The sequence below is a fragment of the Arachis ipaensis genome, chromosome B02 (genome assembly GCF_000816755.2).
Source record: "Arachis ipaensis cultivar K30076 chromosome B02, Araip1.1, whole genome shotgun sequence".
Classification (NCBI taxonomy): domain Eukaryota; kingdom Viridiplantae; phylum Streptophyta; class Magnoliopsida; order Fabales; family Fabaceae; genus Arachis; species Arachis ipaensis.
Genome location: NC_029786.2, coordinates 14,092,952 through 14,107,295, shown reverse-complemented (window position 1 = coordinate 14,107,295; position 14,344 = coordinate 14,092,952). Strand labels below are relative to the sequence as shown.

Below are 14,344 nucleotides of genomic sequence, written 5' to 3'. Positions count from 1 at the left end.
TTTTTTCTATACTTTTATTTCTAATTAAAACAGACAATAAAGTTCATAAATCCAAATTGAAGGTTAGCAATAGAAGAATAATAAAATTTAAATTCGTATTTAAAACATAACATCATACTCAAAAAATAAATTATCTCCTACAATTCAATACTCTATACAACTTAAATAAATTATTAATTGAATGATCCTTTCATGTTAAAAGTAAAATTTCTTGGTACTTAGTAGCATACAATCATTTTTATATTATAATCCCTCTTTTAGTACTTAATTCCCACCCACATCATATGTTAAAAGATTAGAATATCACACATTATCTTAACATACTTCTTAAATGAAATCTATTTGATTTATTTTTACAAAAATAAAAAATAAAATCTTCGTAAAAATTAAAAGACAATAAATTATAAAAAATAAAATTATTTCAAGATATAAAATTTGGATTTGATTGTAAAATAAAATAACTACTCATCCGATACTATGTCCATTACTACTGCACAATATAAAAAAAATAAAAAAAAATTATTGTCTATCTAAACAATTATTAAAAACTAAGTACACTTATTGATTATAAAAAGTTGTAACTATTATAAGGATTTAAAGTGAAAGATATATGTGTAAAAATTGAAATTATTTTAATTAGTTTTAGAAAGATATAAGTTGAAATTTAAATATATTTGACTATATAATGTAATTTTCATTTTGCTGTTCTCTAATAGGATACCATTCTATTAAATCAATTATTTCGCATATTAATTTTCAATAAGAAATATAATGATTTTCTTAAATGAAAAACCTACCAACACAATATATGTCTTTGTTCCAAAAACGATTTTCTAATCCAAAATAATACATAACTACTAAAGAAATGGCATACTAAATATTATCTACTTGAAATTGGTGATGATAATAATGGGCTATATAAAAAGTTCACTTTCACTCTTTTTTTTTCTCAAAATTCCATCTAGTAATAAGCAATATTGTATTAATTTTTTCAATTTACTGACTTTGTGCTTGTATTCGGCTTGAAGACAGAACAAATAAAATAATAAGAATAAAGTATTATTTTTATTTTTAACGTTTGGAACAAATTTTATTTTTTTTGTTCTAATATTAATTAATAATTTATCACTTGAATTATAGTCATACAATAGTTATTTTCAAATAAAAAAGGCTAAATCATTTTTCTGCTTTTGTAATTGAAGAAATAAAAATAAAAATTATTAAATGAATTATTAGAATTAAAAATTCTATAATACTTATGGAAGCTATTTCTGTTAGGGTAAGAATCATTCAGTTACAAATTCTTTTAACATTTGCCTTCAAATTGTGAATTAATTAAGATAAAGAACGTCACTTTTATCAATATAAGGATGTTAAACCTTTTACAAATAACGGATTAGATTCTACTCTTTTAAACTCGAATTTTTCTCTATCTATTTGATAGACAAAAAAAAATCATATACTCAATTATTTCTCTCTATCTTCCATAGTTTAGAATATTACTAATAGTATGTTTAGATTGTATACTTATTCAATAGTAATTTGTGTTGTACATTTAATTCTAAATAAAAAATATATATTTAAATTGAAATCAGTTATTACTATCTATAACTATACATTAAATGCAAATAAATTGTATAAAAAAATATAATATTTGTTTGGCACCTTATTCTATTAGTATTATACTAATATTTTTACAAATATTACGGTCTCGCCATAGCTAGAGACCTAATCACAACTTCATTTTATTTTTTCTTAAATATGTAAAGTTAAGACATTTTTAAAAAATTGTTCTTCTATACTCCCACTAAACTACACCTTTTTTGTTTTTTTCACCTTCGACACTCCTAGTTATAAAGAGTTGATTATGACACTTTGAGTCAAAATCCTATCCTAAATCACCAATAAATCCCTGAACAGCTCTCTTGTTGGATGTAACACCCTAATATTCAAATCCTTATGCTCGAGTCATAAATCAATGATATTACGGTGGTACGACTCTCAGGTGGATTTTTAATATATAAATATAGGTAATTTCGAAAAGAGTATTAATCGAGAAGCCTGAAAAGAGTAGAAATAAAATCGCGAAGACGTATCACTCACGTTTACTGCAATAAAAACTCACCAAGCATCCTAAACTCCTTTTCACCAAGTATCCAACCTAGATTCTCACTAATCTATAAATAGGCATCTGTCGTAAGGGAATACTAAATCTAGATCACATCTCATATGACTCCCAACTCACTGACTCTCCCACGAATCAGATTTCAGAATCATAAACAAAGCCATCATCAGTCGTGCTGTCTCAGCAATTCTATATCAATATATCATGCCCTCCCTGGAACTAGTGAAACCACATCACTGCATCTACCCAGGGAGCTCAAATCATCTCAACTAATGATCACCATCATCATGCAATCGCATCATCAATTCATCTCATCAAGAACAGCCCTCAACCTCCACCGACACCAACATGGGCCTCTCAGTTGTATAAACACAAGCAATACAGGCATGTAATACACAATTAGGGTACAAGTAGAACAAGTAGCACATAATCAGGTAACTTAGCATATATAATGTAGAAATCCAAAACAAATAGGCAAACCCAAACAATTCAAATATATGCAAATGATGAATGCCTGCCCTATGGCTGATGATATCATTTGTCGGTTATCAAGCCAACCCGACATGTCCGGTAGCTAACCCGGGCACAGTCTCTCTGTTGCGTATTAATATCATTAGAGGGAATATGTGCCATGTCACCATTAGAGGGTATCTGCGCCCTGTCGCCATTAGAGGGTATCGCACGACCCTGGCACAACTCTCTGGAAAATAGCTGGGCATTTAGTACAGTGCATCGACGCGCCCGCGCACACCACGCGCACGCGTGGATGGTGCTTTCTGGAAGAACGGCGCGCACGCGCCAGGTGCGCCTACGCGCGTAGGGTCGTTCTGCTAAAAATTTTCTAAGTTAAAAGCAGCAGAATTTACAGATTCAACCCCCAATCTTTCGACGGACATAACTCTCTCATTTTAAATCGTTTTTCACCTGTCCTTCGAACGGCATGGACATCCCGGATCCAATTTTATTTCTAAACAGATTTGGCAGAAAACAGAGATCCGTAGTCCAGGTTATGTCCCGTCAAAGTATGCCCCAAAACCATGTTTCCATACAAAACCACAATGGGCCCACTTAGGCCCGGTTCACTTATTTTTGTCCATTGGCCTAATTTTGGGCCAAAACCTTTAAAATTAGCGCTCTAAATTGCACTTTAAATATTTCTACCTTCCCTAATTATAGTTCCTCATTTATTAATCTTATTTACCCATAATCAATTTCCTCAGCTGTAGTACCAGACAGATCTCAGCCGGTACTGCCGGTCAAAATTCCACTGTGCGCTTTTACGCAGAAAACTATGTTTTTCGACTCGGAAAAATTCACTGAATCCAAATATCATATTTGAATTATCAAATTCCAATTGCAAAATCTTCCAACCATATTCGCTCTTATTTAACTTATTATTTAATTAATTTCGGTTAGACTGGGTATTACATTGGAGGTTCATTCTTGGTATTGGTCACAGATAAATAATCAAGCAAACAAAATAAACATGAAGTGATGACATATTGAACTATAATAAAATGCATAAAGTACAAATTAACAGGAACAGAAAAGACTTTCTTTTTTAACAAAAAAAAAAGTCTGATCAAACTATGTTATTTTTTTATTAGTAATAGATGCATACAGAAATAAAACCACCATTTTTTCTGTAATCTTTCAGTATCTTCTTCTAACACTTAAAAAACTATACAAATATATTAAAGATGAAGCACAAAATGAACAAAACAAAGACTTTTAACAATTTTTAAGAAGTCAAACTTTAAGAATGAATGAATATATAATGTAACACACAAAAGTTCACTACCACACTTTAGTTGACATGCTATCTCTGCCAAAGTCTTTACTACTAGATAGCTAAATTTAAGATAAATATTTATTAAAATTCAATTACAAAATAAGATAATTCAAAGACAGCTGGCTATGATCTAGATTAGCTGCTAGAGCAAAATAATTAAAAAAATTACAAAACTTAACAAAAGTGAGCATAGATAGGTGTAAACAAATTTTAATATACGAATCTTAAACTTTATCATCAAAGCATCACATATTTAAGCTGCAAACAAAAAAAAAAAAGCTCCATGTTCATCAAATTTAATTTAATTAAACCAAAACTTTTTCTAGTTGTTATCAATAGTTTCAAATGAAGTATATATTTTTATACTTAGCAAAATAAACTTTAAGCATCAATTACATGTTTAAAATAAACAAAAATATATTTTAAAAAACATAATGAACAGCAGCAAAAGGAAACACACCAAACCATGACAAAGACAACTCAGAAACCACCTCTCCTAGCCAAAAAGCATAAAAATATATGTGTTAAGTGATTTTCAAAAGAGCAAATCTAAATGAACACAACACATCAAATAAGATCTCATATGAAATGATTAAAAACGCAGTGTGCATTCATAGTGCTGAGTGCGAGTGGTGCTGGTATGAGTGCCTAAGATATAAGTTGTAATAAACTTGAAGAATCCCCTAAAAACTGAAATTTATCAGCAGACACAACAAAATGAGTATCGGTTATCATGGAGCAATAAGAGCAGTTGCATTCCCATGCAACATCATTTGAAGGAGCAACTATTTTTCACCATACTCTGGCAAAAGCAACCTCTGATATGCACTACTATTTCACCATCCATTTCTGTCCATAAAGAAAGAAAGAAAGGAAATTAATGGTTCAGAATGAAACCTTAACATTAATTCCTCCTCAAAGTTCACATAGACAAATACACAAACTTCTAATGAGCAAATAGTTTATCACAAATTAATCACGTATAGTTATGGAATAGTTGCACACATATATTGCTACTCCCTAAAAGAGAAGGAAAATTTCAGCAATAACTTCAGAATTTGAAATAAGAATTTGCAAATAATTTTTAGCTTAATCTAGACGTTGAAACAAAAAAGCAAGTCTTAAGCAACCATTTTCTTAATTGAAACAAAACAACTATCAAGTACATTTGAAACTCAAAATCTTATGCATAGGCAACACAGACGAAATACATTATAAGATTCACAAAAGTTTACAAAGATGAATCTGATTTTAAACTAACCAAACATTTAAAAGGTAACACTAAAAAATTCTCTTCCCTAATATAATGTCAATAAATCAATGAAAATATTTGTCATACCTTAAGTTGTGAGTTTCCTATTGAGCATACTGTTCATATTTACTTCTCCTCTAGCTCCACCCATTATGCTAATGAAGAAAAGCCTTCCATCAAAGTTTAAGCTGTCGAGGTTTCGCTGAAGGTACAATCTCATAATTTGATCCATATGACATCAAAACTACAGCAATACAGGAAGTGGCAACTGATATAGAAGCTTCAGTTATTGCATAAATCAATTACAAAAGTTAGAGAATGGTATACCTTTCTTTCCTGTTTCTTCCTTCACTCGTGCAACAGAATCTCTGTCTTATTATTGATGGCAACATTAGCTCCAAGATCCTTACAGGCAGATAAGTTTTCCTACCTGCCTAAAATTCAATTTAGGATTTAGACAAAAATATGTTCATGCTAACTATATTGTTTGTTCCAATCTGGTCAATTCTATCCTTTTGGAATGCACACTAATTGGAGTTTGTGAACAAACTACTGTTCAAAAGAAAAAGTATTATGTTTTTAATAAAATTTTGCATCACAGTGATAAAGATAGCTTCACAAAAGAAAACTAATGCATTTATAAATATGAAAAAAGAAAGCTATTAGATCATGTTTCAGATTGAGCAACAACAATGTGTTTTCTTTTATCAAACTTTATCAATTTTAATTTTAGAATTACACACATGCAGAGATAGAACTAAACATAGAACTTAATTAAACTACATTGCAGCAGTATCATTTATCAGAACAGCATAGAACGCTTTATTTACAATATACTCATTTAAAAATGTTTATTAAAACAAATCAATAAAGGACCTTAAGAAATACCAATATTGTTGCCTATTAACATGCTTTACTTACAATGATAACTATGCAAAAATGGAATAAATCAAGCTGCTTCTATTTAACCGCAAACATGCATTTAGCCATTAACTTGTTAGCTACAAAGCTTCTATTTTGTTTGCAGTCGCCATTTTCATACATAACTACAACAAAGTACTAACTTGAACACTACAAAATGGACAGTTAAGATCACATTTTGACATCATCTATGTATATATCTTGAGACAAATGAAACTAACTTTTCTATCACCACCGTGACTGCAATTTAAAATGATGGACAACTTTGAAAAATGAAATACAAAGAGAGTTTGTATGTACTGTATTAAATAACCCTCTAAAATCAGCATTAATCCATGTAATGATTAAAATCTTATACCATGTCAGATCACCATACAATGCTTCTGCAAATTGTGCCTGGCTATGATGTCTTTGAAACTGCCATAATATAAAGCAATTCATTATTGATTACTATCTTTGTATATTTTCTTTGACTGTAAGAAATTATGTAAGAAAAATGATGCCTACAATCATATAAAAAATTATGACTTTTAGTATCAAATATATTCTAGAGTAAAAATGTTAAATTGATGAGTGAAAAGAAATCATGTATATTTTTGTAAGAAATGTATATTTTCTTCACATCTTAATTTGCCTTCTTATCTTACAAAGATTTTGAGAGTAAAAAGAAAACAAATAAACAAATAAGTAATAAATATATATCACAATCTAAAAACAAATCCAAATCAAGCATTGGGCAAAGGTCAACAATAGTGAAGAATAACAGGATCATACTCACAGATCACTGCAATCCAAACATCACAAACACATATTTATATCAAAATAAATAAGTTTGCAACAAAAACTTAATTCCACAAAAGACAGTAAAATTTGAAATGAAAAATTTCCAACTTACTGGGTAGAAGGAAAAGATATACGTATAGTTAAAACACCATGTTTTATTTTCAAACTTACTGGGTCAAGCAAAAGCAATTAGAATTCTAAAAGCTGCATTTCATAGAATCTATTTCTCCTCTATTTGTAGTAAAAAATGAGGGATAACATTGGAATGTGGAAAGCACTAAAACAACGTAAATAATATAATCTAATAAGGGATATCCTTGGAATTTGGAAAGCACAAAAACAACATAAATAATGCATTCATTTTCATTAACAAAAAATGTAAAGACTTTCCTCTATAATAATTGAGATGATTCCTTTCTAAATAAACAATAGATGATTATTCTCATATTAACAAAATAGATAATGTATTTACCTCTTGGACAACACCACCATGAAACTTTTGTTTGAAGGCACTAAAGACTTTTGACGCTAATGGAGCAGATGCAATCATAATAGCTTGGATTTTAAGCTTGCTAAGATCAAATTTCAAAATCAAGAAGTTTCAAATTCTATAGTTTACAGAAATTAAAAATGAAAAAAATATGCATTATACAATAGCCAAAAACTTGTTTAACAAAAAATGGAATTGCATAATTCAACTTAAAACAATTACCTTATCATAGTTTGTTGTATCTTGGCAAGATGAGGTTCACAGTACTCTTTCAATAAGCTTCCCATATATGAGGCTGTCATCAACAGCCAACACATGAAATTATCTACATAAATGATAGAGTACTGTGGATATTTCCATTTTCTTATTCTTCTTGGTTTTTCATATAATTGAGTCCTCAAAATATGTGTGTAAAGACAAAAAAAATTACAAAATAAAGGATAATTAATTAGTAATAGTTTTGAAAAGATAACCACCACCCTGATCAACAATCAAAAGATTTATGAAAACTGCACTCATAAGAAACTAAAACTTGACATTAAGTAATGAAAGAAAACAATATATTAGATAAGTTCTCTATTATCTATGCAATCTAATAATTCAATGGGCGCATGTAAATAGATGCACTTTCAAATGCAGATCAAGAAAAGGTCTATTCAACTATTATGGCATCACATAATGAGTTTGAATGCTTTCTAATGAACATGAGCAAAAACATAATAACACACCATGCCTTCTTCTCTATTAAGCCTGCAACCTAGATTGTTTGAATGTTGAAATTTGTATATGCTATATAAAATTAATTAAGCATATGCTATAGCTAATTGGTACAAACCTCAATTGTAGCATTTGGAAGAAATTCAGAGCTGTTGTCAGGGTCAAAATTCACGCCTTCCCCTGGCAGCTTTGACAGGATAATATAATAGTTATCGAAAGAACCTATAATTTTATAATACCTTGAAAAAAAGAACAAAAATGAATGCCTGTGAAGATGCAACCGAATAAAACAATAGAAGCTGGAATTTACTTTATGTAGACAAATTAATCAAAACAAACTACAAAATCAACAAATCCCATGTTGTAAGACATGCTACCTATACATGTAACATCTCTGGGAGGGTAATCAACTTGACACTAATGTAAGAATTCAATATAGATGCAAAAATATGGTGGTTGTTTAAAGAAATTAAACCTTAGCGAGTTTCTCAAAGGTGTTGTTGGTGTGGGGGGAGTCTAGTCGCTTCGTCGGCATATCCGTGACGACCATAAACCAAGACGATCATCCCTGTGGAGTACCCGCAAATGGATCGAGCCTCAGTTTCTGGTGTACCGGTGCCAGAACGCTTGCCGAAACCATCACACCTTCCTCTGGCGATTCCTTTGCTTGCATCTCGAACCCTAACGACATTTTCTGTAATTTTATTAAAAAAAAAAGGAAAAAAATTTCTACTTTTAAAAAAGAAAAATGACCTCTGCAAAAAATATGGATGGTATATGGATCTCAGAGCTCTCCATTCTCTTGATCGGTGTCCTAAAATTGTTATCAACTGCTCCTTCTTCGTTGATGGCAGCAACACCCTAAAATCTGCCACTGTTCTTTCTACCTGAAGCTGTATCAATAGCCACCGTCACCTTTAACTTATTATTTTTCATCTCTGCTACTCGTCAGAAACAGATTCGGAGCCCATGCCGTGTCTTCTTTGTTCTTTGCCAAACGCTCTCGTAACTGCAGTACTGACCAGCCGTCTCTCGTGACTTGGAACACAATTTCTGGATGCTGAGATGAAGATAAAAATGAGGAGGACGATCAGAGAAGAGAGAAAAAGAGAAAGAGTGTCAAAGAGAAGAGAGTGATTCTGGGTAAAGGAAAGAGAAACCCAGAAATAGATAGGAAAAATTGAAAACTTTTGAAGAATTGCGCCCAAAATTTGCCATCGATCCCGCTCAAATTATTGCAGTATGCTCAATTATCCTTCCATTTCGTGAAGAACCATTGTGCAAAACAACGCTATATTCTTCATTCAGCTAAAAAGGTTTGGGAACACCTGTCACTTTCTTAGAAACTATCTAACAGTGCCAAATAGTGTGTCATTTTACTGTTTGGCTAGTTAATTATTATATATTTATAGATGAGCATGTGAAGAATATTCCTAATTGTTTTTTGAGAATGTCTCATATGCATTTGGTTATGTCTTTAAGTACGAGTAGAGTATTTCTAGATGATCTATGTTTTGACATTAACACATACATATTTTGACCAAACAACTACGGTGATAAGCCTCAAACAAAACATTTAGGAGCACAATAACTTTTACTATTAGATGATCAAATATTTTTAATATAATTTCATCACATAGAAAAGATTTCATTGCATGCCACTAATTATAACTAAATGATAATGAATTAATCTTGCAAGTATAAAATATGGTCCTATAGGATCAAATTGTTCCTATACCAAAATTGTAACACCCTAATATTTTAAGCTAGATTTAAGCCTTATTTGAATTATATTGATAGTTGATATTAGAACTTTACGATACTTTTGAAAAAAATAAAATCTTTATATATACATATATAGTAGATTGCTAATTTTTATTAGAATCATTATTAGCTGAAAAATATAAGTGAATTTAGAGATATTAACATGAAAAATTGGTGTACTAAATTATAAAAGCAAAAACAATGACATACTTTAATTACTCATATCAAATAATTATAAAAAAAGAAACATCATAGCCACAATTGTAATCACTCAATAAGGATAAAACAAGATACACAAAAAATCTCAATTCTCTCAATTTGCATAGCTATGACTAAAACAATAGCCTATTCTCCCTCCTTAATATGAATTTGGGTTAGCTCTTAACGTTTCGTATCTACGTTCTTGATATCTTGCTCATTACGGCAGAAGCGGATAGTAGCGGCGGGTGAGTAGTGGCGGCTTCCATAAATGCCGCAGACTGAGAAGATTGAGGCAGAGTTGAGCGGCGGTCTAACTTCAGGCCGCAAAACAGTCTTGGATTGTGGCTGGGCAGTGAAAAATGCTGCCAAATCTGCATACATATATTTGGGCTTCTTTGGATAACCCTACCTTTTTGGCGAGAGGCAACAGGGGCGCGAAACAACCCACCCTCCCTGTGCCGCAAAATTCCCGTTGACCGCTGCAAGAAATGCCGCTAGGTGACGTTATTATCTTAAATCATCTTTCAATTCCCCTTTTTATATTCTAACCACTAATTGATTTCCCCCAATTTTGAAGAAACCCGTGAGTTGAGCTTCGTAGCGCGCCAGACACTGCCTTCGCTCCTCTACCGTGCGCCATTGCTGTCGATCCATCCACAGTTCCTGAAACTCTACCCCCTCAAACACAGTATGCAAAATCCCTTTCCTCAGCTCCCCCTATTGAAGGCTACCCTATTTTTGAAACCCTAATTTCAATATCATTGAACACTAAGTTTGCAATTTCAAATGGCAACTGCATCTCCCTGAACATATAGCATGTTGTTGGATTGTTATTTTTTGTTATATTTTACCTAATGGGATCTCATTTGGGCTGTCTTCGTATGCAAAGAAAGGGTGTGCATTGATCGAAAATGGTGAATTTGTTTTCGATGAGAACCTTAAGAATTGTTTCATGGTTTCATTTATGTCGTTATTGAAGGTGCCAGCTGAAGGAGGGTATGATTCTTGAAGAACTGCAAGGGAGCTTGGTGATGAGACTTAGATGTTCGATGAAAGGCCTAGCTGAGATTCATGCATTTTGGATGTTGATCACTGCTGGAACACGGTACTGAAACGTTGTTGGATTCTCATCTGTGTACTCTTCGTTGCCTACTTGGATTCCTATGATTTTTGTGTCTGGTAGGTAGGGGTTGATGTTGTTGCTTCCCATTGAAGTGCTTGTTGTGGATCATTTAACTGGCATAGTATTTGGTTCTCAACTGTTACAATGATTTCAATTTCTGAGTTGGCAAGAGCTTTCAGAATCTCAGGGTTGGTGTCATAGATTCTTGTTCTTGTTATCTTTAGGGTGCCTAAGAGTTCAATGACATTTTCTGGGGTTAGTAAATTGTTGGCTACATTTGTGATGATGTTTTCATCATCTTTATCTGTGGTTGAATTCTACCTTCTCAAGAGATTCCTTATTCCTTTTGGTAATTTTTTCAGCAACCCTTTAAGTTGAGGCCAATGCTACCATGATGAAGAGGTTATTCTTCTTCAGTTGCTAAAACGACGTGGAGGAGCTATATTTGCGAAACGTGTAACGTTGTTCCTGAAATGGAAACATAAGTTGTGTAGAGTCAGAGGATATGCAGTCCGTGTTAGAGAAGGGGATTTATTTGGTTAGAGTTATTCATCCCTAATGATGATGATTATGATGTTGGAGTTTTTGGTGTAGGCCCAGCATATGGGTTTTATTATGATGTGGGATGGGCTTTTTGGTTCGGTTTTTCGGTCGTTAAAATTATGAGTTAAAGTTTTTGTGAGTTGGGTAGAGAAGAAAACTTTTGGTGAAAAAGATTGATAATTATAAAAGTAGAAAACAAAAATACAATGGTAGTCGCTAGTAATTGGTAACTTAGGAAGGAAAATATATAACCCAATTCCAAAAAAAAAAAGAAAAGAAAATATGTAACAAAAAAAACTTAGTCAGGGAAATTATAAATAGAATTTAGAATGTTGTTCAGAGTCAGTGTAATTTTGATAATTTGAAAATTGATAAGATTTAAGAATTTAAAAGATTAGAAAATGATAACTTTGATTTAAAGAAAGAATTGTTTCAATTAAAATGTAAGTAGATGTTTATTAAACCAACTAGGAATGATGAAAAAGTATGTACATATTTTTAGAGACGATAACAATAGTTGCCATTGTTAAGTATGAGTTAATTTTTTTAAAATTTATAATTAAAAAATTCTTGAAGAAGTCATGCTTGTTGTCTGTGTATTTTTGTGTATTGTTATATACTGTTTATAGATTTATATATTATCTGGAGATGGTGATAATGGATTAAAAAGCGGAATTGAAAAAACTTAAAACAGAGTTTGCCGCGGGGTTATGCAAACTATATAAAATTTATAGAGTTTGCCGGAGATTAGGCGAACTTGCCAATTTTTATAGAGTTTGCCGGGGGTTCGGCGAACTTGCTTAAATGCTAGAAAAGAAAAAAAAAATCGTATTTAGGAAATTAAAGTTCAGAAATCATGTTGGGAAAAATAATACCCTTTTTTCATTTTTAAAAAAAAAATCCCCTAGGATATGCATTTGATTAAGCAAAATGTAACGCTCAACACAAGACACACCTGGCAAGTGATTTGTGATCGTATTTCGCAAAGGCCGTTTGTACCGTGCTGTAGCCCTTATATTTCAGCAGGTGATAAACTGAGCTGGCGGCATCATCTAGTGGATGCGTGTTGATGTTAGGAGTGCACGCACAGACAAAAGCCTGTCGGCTGCAGTGGTTGCAGAGAGAGATTTAGCTGAGTTGGGATAATAACATAGGTCATAAGCTTATATTAAATTATTAATGATAGTTATGTTTTTGAATTGGATTTTTTTGTAGGTCATGGGTAATTTTGGTTGTAATGGTGGAGTTGGGATTTTTTAAGGGTTATTTTTGTATTGTGTATGGCCTAACGGTGGAGAAACATCTTTTTGAAAATATTCAGTTTGAGAGAGAGAAAACTAGCATGTTGATATTAGGTATAGTTAATTGGACCATGTAATATGGGAAAATGAATTTGTTTCCTTTTGTTATATATACTAGAAACCTGGAAGGACTTACGAGGCAGAAGAAAAAAAATGACTAACATTCAGAGTAATGTAAGCATTGACATGAGTACTATTAAAAGTATATTGATAGAGATTGGGATTGGAACGTGGTGGAATGTTTTTGTCCGTTGTGCAGTTCGAACAAGTCTCCGCACATCCGCCATTCTCCTTTCCGGCCTAATTATGCTTGAGAGTGCATGCGGTGCTTCACGCTACTCCCTGTGCTTGACGCCGTCAAACTGAGCACAGACACCAGGGATGGTTGGTGCAGCTGGAGATTGTACTATAGCGACAAGTAGAGGTTGAACGAGCTCCAAAAGGGAAGTTCAAAGATGATGGGTGGCAGAAGGACCAACAGGCACACTTTAAGCGGACCTACCGAAGCTACCATCATGGGAAGTAGCTGATGGCTTCAGAGAAGCGTGTTCTCTTAATCCACGTTGAAGGGGCAGCTGACCTCCGTGTACGAAGTACAAGAACGACCGAAAAAGTATATGAAGGTGGAGAAGAGTGGCCGGCTAAGAGAGCATGTCCGGAAACACCTGTTCACAGTCTTCTGGATGGAGCAGAAAATTTTTGTTGCAAAGAAATTACGCCAGTTAATTCGGTCAGACGTGTTGTGAGTTAATTACATTTATGTAATCTTCAATTCTAATATACGGTTTACTTCTGTCGAATTTGTTTTTACTTGTAGTGATCAATTTTGTCGTTGTTAAGATAATTATATTTTGATTTCACAATAGTTATGTTCATACCTTGGCCCAACACGAACGCCCAGGTCCAAATAGGATAAAAAAGTCCCAATCCATAGGTTGGCCACCTCACGTAATCGACCTCCTTCCAAGAAATCGGATTCGACACAGTGTCCACTCTAAGGAAGTTGGGAACGAAGGTTAGCTGGCAGATAAGACTTATTCAAATAAGTAACTGCCCCTAAAATCTCTCAACCCACTTCCAGGAGTCATATCTCAACTTCCCTAAGATAAAGGGACGGTTATCCTCCTTAAAAGGTGTAGCTACTCCAACGGTGGTTATTGAATCACCACTATAAATACATTGACACCCCTCAGATATCTCTAAGTTCCAATATTCTCCAAACTTGGTTAGACTCTTTCTCGTTCAGACGATTGGACCAGGAACAAGGAGTCCAGTCCACTATTCTCCAGTTACCCATCGTAAGAACTTATATAGTCTCATTTTGTCTAGTAT

At 32.7% G+C, this 14,344-nt stretch overlaps 1 long non-coding RNA gene across 7 annotated transcripts in view; it reads right to left on the bottom strand.

Moving 5' to 3' along the window:
• LOC107624993 overlaps positions 1 to 9,217 on the bottom strand; it is a 19,206-nt gene extending 9,989 nt beyond the window's left edge. The window contains exons 1-9 of one of the 7 annotated variants that reach the window (XR_002357132.1): positions 8,834 to 9,217; positions 8,556 to 8,761; positions 8,199 to 8,319; positions 7,586 to 7,658; positions 7,346 to 7,445; positions 6,449 to 6,507; positions 5,497 to 5,603; positions 5,257 to 5,437; positions 4,468 to 4,766 (exon numbers count right to left, since the gene is read on the bottom strand). This is a non-coding gene — a long non-coding RNA (uncharacterized LOC107624993). Of the gene's footprint in view, positions 1 to 4,467; positions 4,767 to 5,256; positions 5,438 to 5,496; positions 5,604 to 6,371; positions 6,508 to 7,345; positions 7,446 to 7,585; positions 7,659 to 8,198; positions 8,320 to 8,555; positions 8,762 to 8,833 lie in introns of those variants that run through there. The other 6 variants (XR_001617032.2, XR_001617030.2, XR_001617031.2 and 3 more) reach the window with 6 other exon arrangements.